The following is a 14,312-nucleotide window of genomic DNA, read 5'->3' as shown; positions in this document are numbered from 1 at the left end:
CATCGGGATTGAATCTTTAATAACTCTCTATTTTCACTTCAATGGATAGGACATGCATAATTGTCTTTCAGTATAACTCCCATCCTATGATTGCACTATTCGGAGAGGCTACTGTATACGAGTTGTATATATCAGCTAGGCCTGCCATGACGTCTACAATAAAATCAAATGACGTCATCAGCTTAAAATAATTTGTAACGCAAATATGAATGTCCCCTTATTTACCATTCTAATTGGAAACTTATATAATAAGATTCATTGCGACAATCATTTTCGCTTTCTGCCATTTTTTTTTTCTTTTGCCTTACCATAATCTACCAACATTCATGTTCGGCTTGCAAACGACATTTTAATCATGCTCCGAGAAGGAACACACTCGTCCAGGTTGACCTTGAAAATAGAGTAATATCGAACGGTCAGAGTAAAAGAAGGTTTATGTAAAGATAAAGGGGAGACTTGAGAGGTGATCAATTACAGCATCGTCTTAAATTTCCAACTTCCACATCATTTTGATAGCTCCTAATATCACTGTATAAAAGGTAAAAAAAAAAAAAAATACGTAGTTCAAACCACAATGTAACCTCTACCATTCTATTCGTCTGACTTTACTCTAATATTCATTGAAGGGGAATTCCGGATGATTTATATAATTTCGCGTCATGTATAGTAGGCCGTACATGATTATCGATAGTGCCATTTTGGAAATCATTGTGGTCCTTGAGCACGTAAAACCTATACTCTGAAAACCCCAAAGCATAATACACTGAACGAGGATGATGGCATAGAGGCTCACATGTTTTAGTATGTAGCAACTTGATCACCTGTGTAGAATATGCGTGCTTTCTTCTTTTGTTCTGATTCCTTTAGCACTCAATCGTGCATTCTTATATATGCGAAGCGGCTATGTCATCATCCTCGTTCATTGTGATTTGTTATGAATTTTGAAAACATACTTATTCCTTATGCCAATCACTATAAATTCTGAAACGTTGTACACAGTGAAAACCTATTAACATATGTTCAAATGCAAAAGTCTAAAATCATTTGGAGGTCTCCTTTAAATCAAAGTCGAACATGTTGTGCATCTTGGAACTGTTATCTCATCTCTCTCCGATGAATGTGATTATACTCATAAACCACGATAATTTGATGAAAAGTTTGACAATTTATCAGTAAGATGGTGTTGTGGATCCCAATTTTGCTGCCACTTTTAAGTTATAGACACTTGAGACATTATTGACTGTTCCATTAAAAAAGGGGTGATATAATACACAGTGTAAATCAATAAAAGTATCCAAGACCTATGATTTAAATGGACGTGAAAATACTCTAATATACATTGTATGTGCAAATTGATTGGTTGCAGCAATATTTTGAGGAAAAATGAACACTGATTATCCTTTCAATAGTTATGAATGTTTGAAGTTTTGGTGCAGTCACCGCTGGATGAGAAGACTACAGCACTATGTGACGTCAAGTATTTACATGAATATAAAGAAAATGTATAGAAAATTCAACATTCGTTTTCATTTCTCTATAGCATAATGAAAGAGCACTTGACTTACCACTTTCAGAAAGCAGGGGGGATGATATATCACCCTTTGCATATTATGTCAGTAACAAATTCGAGGGAATATGAAATTTCATTAAAAATCGCATTTTGTGGAATTTTTCGTTATATTTTCTGTGTGTCATTACTTGTACATGAATGATGTCAAGGACTGGGGTAGTCTTCTCATTCGGCGCTTGCTACACTAAAACTTTAAAAATCCATAACTTTTCCAACGGATCGTCCGATTTTCTTCACACTGCGCTGATGTGTTCTACTATGATTATTGCTGCATTCACTCAAACCATAATGATCGTATACTTTAGATTTCATTCATTTCCCTTTAAGTTGCTCAGACTCGATGCCAAAAAGAATCTCGATCCGTGAACACGTGAAGTTACAGTCAGTTCTGGGGGGCTATATCTGTATATACCTTTTTGGCAGGCGCACAGCTCTGAGGTCTGTTCATACCCAAATGCGTGTCAGGAGGAAGCTGATTCATGATTATCTCATTAGTTTCTAACGACGTTTTGCGGTTCACACGCGGGTCAATCGCTCGGAGTGAAGGGAATTCTGTAAGTCTGTGAGAATGGGAGACAAATGATGTAAATTCCAATTAGCTAAACTATACAATATACTCAAAACGAAACAGGACCACAAGAAGAAGAAAAAAAGTTTTTTGAATGTCCAAGAGAGAATTGGAGCCATTCGTCAGTTATCAATCATCAAGAAATATATAAGTATAGGACCTACACATCTTATTCACGAGGTCAGAGCAGTACCAGACACTACAGTCAAAACTCAGACATCAAAGCTCAGTGAACACTTGTTTTTGATAAGATCTATTCTGTATAATAAGCAATGTATTATTTTTAACAGTGATACAAGAATTGAAAATAAACTTTTTTTCTCTCTGTGGGACAAATTCCTTTGTTAATAATGTTCGACTTTTGTGGCTTTTGACAAATCAATGTACTGAGTATTCGATAAAACGAGGACCACCCCATGCCGAATTTCCACTGTAGGCCCTAGATTCTATCTCTTCTCTCTCTCTCTCTCTCTCTCTCTCTCTCTCTCTCTCTCTCTCTGTTTCTCAATCTATCTTGTTAAATTTGTAGAAACTTGCTTTAATGAGTATCATGTATAATAATATCATTTTTTATTATAATGATAACAAAAGAAAAAAATACTGTAAAATGATGTCATACAGAGAATAAATGAAATCAAATCAAATCAAATCTCGTCGTTTATGTAGGCTACCTAACTGTCTCTCCTAAGTTTCTTTGTCTTCTTTGTATCGTTTTCATTTTGTTCTTCCGTCTGTCCACCATTCTTTCTTTATCGTTTTCATTTCGTTCTTCCATCTGTCAATTATCTTTCTATCGTTTTCATTTTGTCCTTGCATCTGTCAATCATTCTTTCTATCGTTTTCATTTCGTTCTTCCATCTGTCAATCATTCTTTCTATCGGTTTCAGTTTGTCCTTCCATCTGCCAATCATCTACTTCTTCTGTCTCTAACTCCCCCTTCCCCTCTCTTCCCCTCAAAACAGCCTCATTTCCCAAGATGATAATCCTCAAGTAACATGCCAACGCGCATTTTCCATACCAGTGATGAATATGAAAGTTGTTACAGCAGGAGGCTGAATGGGTCAATGAACGGCCATCTTTAGATGTGGCGCCCTAATGAATGCTTCTGTTTCCTTCTCCTCCGCCTTAACTGTGGTGAAAACTCACTGTTTCAAGAGATGAGACCGTATGACAGTTTCATTTCATCAGCAATTACAGAATAAATGTGATGAAGAAAGTGCACCAGCTATACAGAAGGTGGTTAAAAATCCCAACATTTTGTCCGTTGTTATTTGTATATTATATGTATATACAAAGATTTTCTTTGCGCCCCCCCCCCCCCCCGTACGAAATTCTTGGACCAGCCCCTGAAGTCTACTTAACATTGGTATCTTCGTACAAATCTGATTACCCAGTGACCTTGATGCTGCTTTCACGATAAAAAGTCATATCTCGATTATCATGCCTTTATTCATAAGTTTGATATCAAGAATGATTGATGAATTTCATGTTCCATGGCAACCTAAACTTTGCGACTGATTCCAAATCAATCGCAACTTTTGACAGATTTTGCGATCAATTCAGTCCGAAAAGTTGCGATTGATTGATATGCCCATCGCAACTTGTCTGTAAGATGGACTTGAAATCAAAATCGCAGAGTTACGATTAATTGCGAGACTAATGATTGATCAGAATCAATCGCAACTCTTTTTATTAAGACGGGGCCCAGAGCTTCATCCGCCCCACCACAGTGGTTTACCATCATTATTTGTTTGGGTTTACATACTCCTTATCCATTTTTTTTAATCATGTTCATGTGGTGCAGATTATGCCATTTCCATCGTTAAAGGGGCTGTGTAGTACTGGTTGAGGTGGGGATTCATGCTTTTTACATTCCTAAGTGAGATAATGAGAAACCTCTTATAAAATATGAAAGAGCATGTAATTCTAAGAAGGATTCAACGTTTATTTGATGAAAATTGGTTTTCAAATGGCTGAGATATCCAAAAAAGTGATAATTATAAAAGACTACAGGCCACGCCATTTATTAGGATCTCTTTGTTTCACCTTGTTTTTGGATATCTCAGCCATTTCAAAACCGATTTTCATCAAATCAACTTATGATACCCCTTAGAATTGCATGCTCTTTGACATCTCATAGAGTGGTTTCTGAATATCTCGCCAAACGTTAAAAGCGAAATCCTCACCTCAACCAGAACTGTACACACCTTTAATGCTGACGATGATAACGCTGGCCTTTTTGTACTGGTTGGCCTGTGGCGGCTAAAATAAGATGCACGTGTTTCAATATGTCACCCCAAAGCACTCAAATGGAGTGGGGCTGTGCATAAAATATGCTCCGAGGTACTAGTAAACGTTAGAAATATGTCTTTGATCATCATAATGTATTCCTGGATTCTTGGCGTCACTAATGATTGCATAATATCATTTTGATGCCTACAGTTAATGAAAACTTTGCACACCACGTTCATGACTTTTCTCCCATAAGCGCAATCTATCCCCAATAATAGACTTTATAAGCAGCACTTTTTATAGGATAATTAAGCTTTCCCATCGCAACTCGCTAACTTCTTTCCTGATGCTTATTAGCGGCGAAAGAATCGTAAGGAAACACACTTGTCCATGTTGACAAAAGGCACTTCCGGGTGGCTAGAACAGGTCAGGGTAAGGTTCCAGCGTGAGAAACAGGTCTCAGGATGGTCAATGATGGTCACTGACAAATGGAAAAGTCATGATGGAATGTGTTTGGGATATTGATCTGAGTGAAAGTGACCCGATGTGGTCCTTGTCCCCTTCATGCTGATTATTATCAGCTGAGACTGTATCATATAACCCGCATGGTCTCACATACTTTTAAGCCCCATTATTAAGAAGTATACCTTTGCGCTGATGTATGCTACGAAATAATCGTGTAGCCCTACTTATTGTTTTATGTGGTGGTAAAATTTATACAAGTCAGGTATTTTGAGTTAAAGAGCTGCATTGGTTGATCCGTACCCAAATCCTTGGTCGCCACAAGCCAACAATGGTTACATGTTTAAGCTTACAGATTTGGTTTTCACCGAATAGACGTGTGTACTATCCGATGACATTAAAACAAACAAACAAACAAATCTGATTTTTATTAATTTGGCGAATATTATTTGATATTCTAGCAACGAAAATGCTTAGTCCACTTTGTTATCTTGATTCAGGTACAAAAATGTACAATTGGCAATGATAGGATAATACCTTGTAATGTTCTAATGGCCCTATCAAATTACAATGGCAATCAATACATCAACGAGTTCAGTACCAGAGTTGTGTATATTTGTACTGTATAAGATAATCAATGGGATGAGCCCACGTTGTCTCATACAATTAGTTGCTGTAAGACACACACCATTTCATACACGATATGCCGTTGATTGTCCCTTGTTTGTAGATACACCCAAAACGGATTATTTTAAGAACTCTTTTTATTACCAAGCTTCAAATATGTGGAATAATTTGACAAATTTTATTCGAAATGTTTTTTTAAAAATCATGCAGGGTACTCAGCATGATTGACAGGTTATGAAAACATATATAGAGGTATATTATATATATATATGTGGAAAATATATCAAAATCAACTGAGATTTGTGTGTTTATGATATTTTGTGTTATATATCACTAAGTTCATATGTTTTTTTTTTGTGTGAAGAACTGATAGTGAAGTCTGAAATCTGAACACTAACCTTGCTGAAGGTATTAAATAACAAAAATTGTAAGGGGGTAGGTGAAGTGGCAATACTTTTCTGATTGCCCTATCAAGCTGTAATAGTAATACTGTTTGAGTTTGTTTGTATTTTTGTTTTGGTGCATTAGTGGTATGATTTATAGTGTAAGCTATTTTATTGTTTCTACTTTGTTTTGATGTTCATGACATTTTTATCTGTAAATAATGTGAGCAGGGCCCTTTGGTAGAACAGTTAACCAACTGAAGGGGCTACCCTGCATGCTGAAAGAATATTGAAATAAATAAATAAATGAATAAATAAGAACATAGAAGAATGAATGAATAAATAAATAAATAAATAAATAAATAAATAAATAAATAAATAAATAAATAAATAAATAAAAATCAACTACCTGGGAGCAGTGCTGACGATAAACAGGACTCAAGGTTCTTCAGTTCGTAATGATTTATTCCGAAGGTTCATTTATACAAACCTTCATTTGTAATAGTAATACTGTTTGAGTTTGTTTGTATTTTTGTTTTTGTGTATTAGTGGTATGATTTATAGTGTAAGCTATTTTATTGTTTGTACTTTGTTTTGATGTTCATGACATTTTTATCTGTAAATAATGTGAGCAGGGCCCCTTGGTAGAACAGTTAACCAACTGAAGGGGCTACCCTGCATGCTGAAAGAATATTGAAATAAATAAATAAGAAAATAGATGAATGAATGAATGAATAAATAAATAAATAAATAAATAAATAAATAAATAAATAAATAAATAAATAAATAAATAAATAAATAAATAAAAATCAACTACCTGGGAGCAGTGCTGACCATAAACAGGACTCAAGGTTCTTCGGTTCGTAATTATTTATTCCGAAGGTTCATTTATACAAACCTTCATTTTCAAATTTTTCATTTCTGGATTAACAAACTTTCGGAATAACGAACCTTAATTCACTTTCGGATTAACAAACCTTCGACATAGCGAATCTTCGTATTAACGAACCTTTGGAATAACGAACATTATTTCATTTCGGACCAACAAAAATACAAAAACAAACTATAATGTTCGGATTAACGAATCATATTTCATTTTCGGATTAACGAACATCTAGGTATAGGAAATTTGTGTGTTTTGGAATAACGCAACTTCGGAATAACGAGCCTTGATATACTTCATTTTTGAAGGATGAACGAACATGCAGGTATATCGTAGGAGTTTGTGTGTTTCAGAGTAACGTACCTTCGGAGTAACGAGCCAGATTTCATATTCTGATTGACGAACCTTCGGAATAACGATCGTCACCCCCATAAATATTTTATCTCTGCGCCTATGGTTTTATTTTTGGCTCCTAATTCTTATTCTTTATTACAAAGACGAACCAAAATAAATGTCAAGTCGGTAGTTTGCAGCAAATGAGCGTGATCAGTCGCGCATGTTATATATAGATTGATTACTGTTTGTTCACGAATGTTTCATGTATAAATTTTGCGTGACGTTTGCTCTATCCCTTGTATCATATAACTAAAGACTGCTTGAACTGTGCACAACCTTTCCGCGAGATAAAATTACCATAAATCAGAGAAGCATTGCACCTAAATGGCGACCCAAGTTCAAGTTTAGGCCAGGGATACACTTTTCTTTCAAAACTTATGTCTGCGTGGTTGATAAAACACAGTAAAAGGATATCGATTTGTTCTCTTAGAAGTTGCAAAAAACTCACCGTCTCGAGTCGTAAGTATCGCGCCAATAATAGCACCCAGTCGACTTCGGATCGAGTTGCAATGACGGGGTGAAATTAGAATTCATTCGCGACAACAGGAAGCGACTGAGAACTGTGAGGTCTTAGCGCCTCTGAAGTTTGCCTATAGATGAATATCATCATATGCTTATTCACGCAAACCAGTTACATCTTTTTAAACAGCGTGGGAAAACAGACCGAGGACTGTTAATATATACTTTTTTAAGAGGATGTGAAATATATACGTCGATGTAGGGCAATTTTTCAATCAGTCGTGATGTAAAATATCATCACAATTACAACATGGTTGACTCTGTCGTTTAATACCAACTATGCTTAAAGGGAAGGTACAGTATTGGTGGAGATGAGAATTGGGCTTTTAACTTCTTGTGAGATACAAAGAAAACATTTGTGATATAGTACAGAACATACCATTTTAAGAGGAATTCAAAGTTTATTTGATGAAAATCGGGTTTGGAATGACAGAAACATCCAAAAACAAAGTAAAACAAAGCGATCGTAATAAAGTGTGGGTCCCACACTTTATTAGAATCACTCTTTTTTGGATATCTCAGCCATTTCAAAACCAATTTTCATCAAATAAACGTTGAATTCCTCATAGAATTACATGTTCTTTCATATTTCATAAGAGGTTTCTTATTATCTCACCAAAAAATGTTAGAAACCTGAAATTAGGTCTCAACCAAAACTGTATGGTCCCTTTAAAGGATGTCGGCGCTGAGAGGACTGGAAATACTTGAGAAAATATTTGTGTCTCGAAAATACGGTGAAGGACACCCAAGACTGGGGAGCTATTAACTCACCACCACCAATTCGATTAAAAGGGTACTCAGCTCCATATTCAAGATGCAATGAGTAAAGTTGCAGCTCAATGGAAAAGACATGGACTGTGAATCACAAGGTCAGTGGTTCGAATCCCTGCATGGTCCCATAGTGGTGCCTTATTATAGACAATGCACTTTATTCTCATCGCCTATAGTCGTTCGAAAAGGACTTTAAGCCGTCGGTTCTGTCGCGGTTGTTTGCTTATATCAAATATTCATCATGCTTCCTTAGCGGTTATGCAATAAAACAATTCAATTCAAAAACAATCTACACGAATCGAAAGTAAAAGTTAACAGCAAAGATTAAAAGTGAAAGCTTTCCGTAAGTTTACTGTGCAAAAATGACACTAATTGAGTAAACACATGCAAACAGAATGGAATAAGTGTTATCAAACACGGAATTAAGTTATGACACTTTCATTTTTACATGTTTCACGAATTAGAGTACTATACAGGAAAGACTTACGAGGTCGTGACGTCATCACATCTAATTTGCATAGTGTGTGAATTTGACTGTTTTTCAATACTGTTCTGTGTGAACATGTGAACCTGAATTTCAATAACTTTGTTTGTGATCTCTTGAGGGTGCACATTGTAAGGGATGGTCTTTTCTCGTACCACTTAAACAATTTAAAAGCATGTAGATACTTCAGTGTCGCCAGTCCGTGATCTCCCTTAAACCGGGCGTCTTAGCACTGATCCGCAGCATTATAGGACTACAACACCCGGCGGAACGGCTATCGTATTTGAAGCATGATAGAATGTGAGTGGGCCGGGCAATGTAGGGTGGGGTTATTAATTGCGGGTAACAGATTCCTCTCAATTAAGCTCCCGTCGCTTTCACGACTTTGTCTACCGTACTCAAATCATATCATTTTGTTTGTTTGTTTGTTTGTTGTTGTTGTTGTTGTTGTTGTTTAATTAGTGGCTCCGGAAGCCTTTGGAGCACGGAGCACAACAGTAACCTATCTTCAATGGGTGATGTGCCAGAGTCTGCAAAATCAGTTCTGCAATCTCAAGTTCCGCCTTGCTCTGTTGTATGTATTTATATCTATTTATATTTCATATGTATTTATTTCTGCATGGAAAGTTGCTTTATCCATTTCGTCTTGAACACTGTTGAAAGAAAAAACACATTTTCTTCACTTTCTAAAACAGCACGGACCCTTTCACGTTAAAGAACTGCTCGGTTACTTTTAATTCATCTATATAGCAGCCCCTCACCAAAATACATCTATTTACTTTTTCAGAATAAAACAGATGACTTGATTTAAGGGGGAGAATAATCCTCCCGTTGCTCCTAGAAATACTTATTCTTAATTACAAGGGTTGAAATGTTTGAGCAAATTTTTATGTTGGAAAGAGAGAAATATTGCTTTTCTCTCGCTCTTCCATCGCCAAATCTTAAAGGTCGACGAAAGAAAACGTTAAAAATCATTAACTGAATATTCACAAATTTTGGATATCGAGACACATGACTTGATATGATAGGTTGATGCAACTTTTTTGTTTTCTAACCTTCGTGTTACGTCATAAGGGTCATTTCCTTGCGCTCGAACTCGAATCGGAAGCGACTCGATATACCCTGACGTAGAAAAGTTGTGCGCGTGTATCGCGCATCTCTTTAACAGTCACTTAGAACCAGCATCACTTCTACGCAAGACTGGTCATCACTTTGTCATTAGCCCAGATAATCGCCAGGCAGGTCGAGCGCCACACTAGAATTTCTATCGTGTCTCTTCCGTCTCACGCACTCTACTAACAAGATGCCAATAAACATGGAATACGAAATGTGATTGAACATAAGATGTACACACATTAATGGATACATCAGCAGCTACACTCCCTTTCCCTCTCTTCATCCCTCGCTCACTATACCCCTTCTCATTTCTTTGAATGCCTCCTCTCATGGCGCAGGTTCGATCCACTTTCTCCCCCGCGAGATTTCTTGCGGGAAGATCCGTTAATTGTCGACATCCCACTATCATTAGTCACCTGGTGGAGTCGAGAGGAGAAAGGATTCCAGTCACGTGTAGAGAATGTGTGTGTCCTTTGCTTTGCGGCTCGGTGACTCGCATATGGGGCGGCGAGGTGGTTCGGGAGGGCACAGGGCCGGGAAACGGGTTGCCGGTTCATGTTCCTTTTTCTTTCTATCTTTCTTTCTTTCTATCTTTCTTTCTTTCTCTCTTTCTTTCTCTCTCTCTCTCTTTTTCTACCTTAACTTTTCGTTCAAGTTCAAAGTGGTAGCCTCGCCACAGTGCAGTCTTTTTGTCCTTTCTCTCTCTCTCTCTCTCTCTCCCTCTATCTATCTATCTATCTATCTATTTATCTATCTGCGTGTGTGTAATTATAATGTATAAGTGTATATAGTAGTATATAAATACATTATATATATATATATATATATAAATATAAATATATATATATATATATATATATATATATATATATATATATACTTGTACATATATATATATAAATGAAACATGTTTAATATTTACTTGTATTATTAGCACATTTTGCAGTCATATTCTTTATATAGGTCCGATAGTTTTTGCTGCTGAAAAGGTAGGAGGCTATAAACATGTAAAGCAATATGCGAATTTAATGATGAATAAGACACACATTTCCTCCGAGGGCCTATGGTGAAAAGCTATCCCATCCACTGCTTATGGTACCATACTCGGGGTATTTGAGTACATGTACTTTGGGGAAAATAAGTTTCATGCTGTAGCTGTTGCTATGGAGGGCAAATGGGGAGTGGGGTGGGGCTGATACCCATTGTCTGTAAACAACACCGACCGTTCACATCAACTCTAGTGTCACATAAGATATTAGCAGAAATGAAACCTTTGCCAACTTCATATAAGAGCGACCTCTGCTTTAAGTAAGAGAGGACAGTTAGCCTATGAAACGAGGAGTATAGACAAAGATAATTTTCAACTTTCTTCCCCCCCCCCTTTTTTTTTGGGGGGGGGGGGGTATTTCACTTGATGCTTTCCTTATTTTCCATTTTCCTATGCACACATCACTTCCAATAGATGGCATGCCAAGACTTGAAGTGTTTCCAGTGTAAGACCTTTGGAATTTATTAGAAAAGTACATAATGTAATACTGTTCACACAGAAGAGAGAATGGCACATCCCATCAAAGATATTGGGTCACAACTTAAAGGACAAGTTCACCTTCATAAACATAAGAATTGAGAGAATGCAACAATGTTAGTAGAACACATCAGTGAAAGTTTGAGGAAAATTGGACAATCGATGCAAAAGTTATGAATTTTTAAAATTTTTTGGTTGGAACCGCTGGATGAGGAGACTACTACAGCTTGTGAGTCATATGCGTACAACAGTATAAAGAAAATGTAAAAGAAAATTCAACATATTTTCACTTTTTTCGCATAATAAAAGAGCTCTTGACTTGCCTCTTTCTAAAGGCAGGGGGAATGATATTACCAATAACATTTGTCGGTAACGAGTCAGGGGAATGTGTACTTTTTTCAAAAGATGGCAATTTGTGAAATTCTCTTTATATTTTCCTTATATTGTTGTACGCATGCGACATCTAAGTTATTCATACACTGGAGTAGTCTTCTCATCCAGCGGTTACTGCACAAAAACTTCAAAAATTCATAACTTTTGAACGGATTGTCTGATTTTCCTCAAACTTTCAATGATGCGTTCTACTAATATTGCTACATTCTCTCAATCCTTATGTTTATGAAGGTGAACTTGTCCTTTAATATTCAAATCCTTACTACAACCATACTTCTTTCCAATCAAACTGAACTGTTTATAGAACAGAGAAAAAAAATCGACACAACTGAAGCACTATAGCTACCACTCCTGCTGCTAAACTAAAATTCCACCTACAGGTTAGCAACTGTAACAAAGTATCACATTGGAATACAAACCTCACATTATCCTTTCAATTCCACGATGATAAGACCCAAAATGGGTAAAAGCACATGAAGTTAACAAGAGTTCAGACAGTTTGTTGACTACTGTGACACTACGCCTTTGACCTTCAGCTGGCCAATCCAAATTTTGACATGATTTTTTTTTTCTGTACACATTGAGTGGTTCAAATCCATAAAATAATACTCAAGAGCTGTACAATGATACCTATAATTATATGACAATAGAGCATCCTGCATCCTTTTCCACTTGATAATACTGACCTTCGACCTTTTGAACCAATGTTCCTAATATTGCCAAACCTTTAAAAAATACTATTTTGAGGCCAGACCTCCTTCACAAGATTTCTCTGTTGTTGTTTTTGAGTGAGTGCACTTTCATAAGACTCATCTTTAAATGAATGGAAGACATATTACCGTAAAACGAGGAATGTTCGCGGGCAGTTTAATTTCGGGAATTTTGCGAGCGCCAAGATTCGCAAAATTAAAATGCATGAGAAAGTTTTTGTCTACACTCTATGCATTGAATGCTAGAGGCAATCCACGAAAATTTCATGCTGCGAAAAAGGCAGTCAGCTTAAATTTGTGAAAATTTCATGCCGCGAATATATCATGTTTTACAGTAAGTATTACACAATGTTGGCAAAAAAAGGTTGTCTGAGAAAACCAGCGCCTTTTGGTTTTCAGTTGAACTTTGAAGGGTCAAAAAGTCCACGTTTCACAACAGGCTCATGTATCTTTACTTTTTTTTTTTCCAACCACTGGTACTGGTATTTCTTGGCCCCTTTGTTAGGGTATGGGTATTGTTCAGTAACAAACACTACATCTTCCTGTTAAAAAAGTATTTACATAATCAAAATCTCATTGACATGATCAGACATTTCAATAACTGTACAACATATCAACACGTGCGTCTTCACTTTATTAAACTATCATTTTAACATCATGCCACTAATGACCTACCCTGCACATTCCGAAAAAGAATACTATACACACGTAAACATACATCTCTCCACACACAAGCACTGATGATACACAGAGATTGTGACCTTTATGTACAGGTGACCGCTACTGGATTTTATCACGAAAAGCATGTTACAGACTTTGTACGCATGCCTCCTGTACAAATGAGAATGCAAATAGTCAGAAGACATGACCAATTCTCCAAACTCATGTTTAAATGGGTGTAGAGAGCCAACAATGTTTCAACCTTTTTTCGTTTGCTCTCTTCTAACAATTCATCCACCAAAAGCAAACAGACATACAAGATTAGCTAATAATGTGAGATGGAAACATCACTCACAGAATGCAGGGGCGGATCCAGGAATTCTGTAAAGGGGGGGGGGTGCAACTAATATTTTTGGTGCCACTTCCGGGTTTCATTTCATTTTTTTTTTTCTTTTGTTTTTAACGAAAAATAAAGGGGGGGGGCGTGCGCCGGTTGCACCCCCCTCTGGATCCGCCACTGGAATGAAACAGTGACTGATACCCCATTCATACTGGGCATTTAGAGCACTCCCAGAGTGCTCCTGAGCCCCTCTGAACTCTTTATTAACTGACAGTCAGGCCCTGGAGCTCTCTGAAGTTATGCCCCTCTTCAGGCTAGTTCTCAGCAGCGCACCTGAAGTACTCTAAACTCTGTATAAACGGCCACCAACATCTAGGAGCACTCCGGAAGTGGTATGTAGTGCGCACTGAGCATACAGTTTGTATGTGGTGAGTTCACACTCACTCAAAGATCACCATGCCCTTCTCAGTCACGTATGGTCTCATCGAGCCATGGTTCTCTACACAAACAGACGCAGAGGGGCATAAGTTTAACCGCTTCAGGAGTGCCCCTGGGCACAACTTTGTGTATAAATGGGGTATCAATAGAACACGGAAACACAGCATTCAGCCTGGAACTTGCAGCCACTTAAAACTCTTGACACCTTGTCCATATGAGGTGGATCAGACGGTCA

This window comes from Diadema antillarum, unplaced genomic scaffold, assembly GCF_040938485.1.
Source record: "Diadema antillarum isolate AM-2024a unplaced genomic scaffold, OU_Dant_1.0 seq00001787_RagTag, whole genome shotgun sequence".
Lineage (NCBI taxonomy): Eukaryota > Metazoa > Echinodermata > Echinoidea > Diadematoida > Diadematidae > Diadema > Diadema antillarum.
This window is presented reverse-complemented; position numbering follows the sequence as displayed.